The 1,991-nt window shown below is 49.3% G+C and overlaps 1 long non-coding RNA gene across 1 annotated transcript; it reads left to right on the top strand.

Annotated features, from left to right (window-relative positions):
* The first annotated feature begins 428 nt into the window (after positions 1 to 428).
* On the top strand, positions 429 to 1,584 carry LOC125704128 (uncharacterized). Its single transcript, XR_007381035.1, has 3 exons — positions 429 to 546; positions 831 to 960; positions 1,059 to 1,584. It is a non-coding gene; the product is annotated as an uncharacterized LOC125704128 (long non-coding RNA).
* The last annotated feature ends 407 nt before the right edge of the window (positions 1,585 to 1,991 follow it).

The raw sequence follows: 1,991 nt of genomic DNA, 5'->3' as shown, positions 1-1,991 counted from the left end.
TAAATTCACAGAACACTCACAAATTTGACTCTGTTTTAACACTTCAAAATCAACCTGTAATATACAAATGCCTTACAGTAACTGAAGTGGCTCGTAATAAAGAAACTAAGTGAATGAACGACACAATTAGAACTGGGTTGCTGACTTCACAATGTGCAACAATTAATGCTCGTATAACCTAGGAGATGAGCGTGTAACATGTGTGTGAGATCAGGCAGAAGCATGTAATATGCGTGAATGACTCGGGACAGCAGCAGGCCACATGGAGAATGGATCATACAACATACATGTACAGTCTGGGAGGGGGACATGTCGCATGACGTTGCTAACAAGTGGGCACGCGTGTCACCGCGTGGCTACAAAGGGCCTGTCGTCACCAAGGCGGCCCGCCGCTCCTCCTTATTTGCGCCCGCAAATCAGGCAGCCCCGTTTTAGGAGAGGAAGTCGCAATTTTAAGCGCGCTGCGCTAATTCTCTGCTGCTCCCCACCCCGTGCCTGATGACCAAAACGGGAAACGTAAAACTGCCTTGCCGAGTGATTTTAAAGGTAATTTTAAACCTTTTAAACCGTGACGGGGAAGAATAACGACAGCATCCCGGCCGCCATCTCAGCGGAGGAGCGGCACGGATACGGAGGAGACGGCCAACGCCGCCAAATGCCACGAGACTACCGAACAATGACAGACAGCGTCCAGGAGGGCGGCGGAAGCTTTATCAGCCAGTGACTCATTGAATCCCCTTCAATACTGGCATTACTCTCAGCAAACATAAGCATTGAAAGAAAAAAAAAACTTGTTTCCTCTCAGCTTTCCCTGAATTTTTGTTTCACAGGAAAAATGGGAAGCGAGAAAGTGCGAAAGCGGCTTGAGGCGGCAGTGGGACGCTTCGGCTCTGGGTTAGCGGCTCACAGGAGACTGCGAAAGCAGACTAACACTCCTCTCCTTACTCTCACTCAGCACCAGTAAGCAAGCAGTTGGGCTGTAGGACGATTCTCGGAAAGGGGCTGAAAAAAACTTCCATCATTGACAAAAAACGCGCGTCTCGTTTTGTGTCATACAGGTTGGCGCAGTGCTGATGGTGGCTCCCTGCCTTGCAGTGAATCTCCCAGTCCAGCTTTGTCACCTGTGCTTTCTGGCGGGGGTTGGGGGGGGGGGGGCAGGTCACTTCCTGTCTTAGCATTTCCTGTTTCTGTTATATCTGGACAATTCCAGCACATTCTGTGTTACAGTATCATCCATCTGGTAAAACACCTTTAATAATATATTGGTAGTTATGGCAAATGGTTAATAATACTCCCTGCTAAACTGTGAGACATCCAAATGGCTTAAGTGTTGTTTCATGATATCAGCGTCTATGATGAGTTTATATTATAACCTTTCTTAAATGAAAAAGTGAGTGAAAGTACGAGGGAGGAGGTGAGTGGTTAAGTTCTCTCTTTCTCCTTGGAAGTGTTGTTACGGATATACTTTGCTCAGCAGATTTCCCCCGAGCCCCTTCTTGACACCACACCCGTCCCGTCGTCTTCAGATAAGCCTGAGAGCTACTGCCTAGTTTTGCCAGCCTCCCTCAGGCCCTCAGTGGGCCCCACAAGCACGGGGGACCCTGAGGTGGGCACGGAGAACTCCAGAGTGGCAGATGGCTTGGGGAGGGAATGCCGCAGAGCACTCTGGGAAATGGGACAGCGAGATCATGACATGACCACGCCTTTCTGGGAAACTGGACAGGGGCAAGGTTGTTTTCTGAAGTAAAATTATTAAACAGCTATTAAAATCAGAGAAGTGGTGCAGTCAGACCACTGAGGAAAACAGGTACTGTGTACTTATGAGGGGGTGGGGTGGGTGAGCTTTTAGGCCTGATCACCATTCAGTACTGGCGCTGCACATCCTGGTTCCTGCATTTTGTTGTACATACAGGCAGCGCCATGCGGACAGCACCACCCATAACAACGCTGTTACCGCCGGCCCTGGAGCAGCACTCATGCCTAATGAAGGT

Source organism: Brienomyrus brachyistius, chromosome 11 (genome assembly GCF_023856365.1).
Source record: "Brienomyrus brachyistius isolate T26 chromosome 11, BBRACH_0.4, whole genome shotgun sequence".
Taxonomy (NCBI): Eukaryota; Metazoa; Chordata; class Actinopteri; order Osteoglossiformes; family Mormyridae; genus Brienomyrus; species Brienomyrus brachyistius.
Note: the sequence above shows the minus strand (reverse complement) of the source record. Positions and strands in the feature narration are given on the sequence as shown.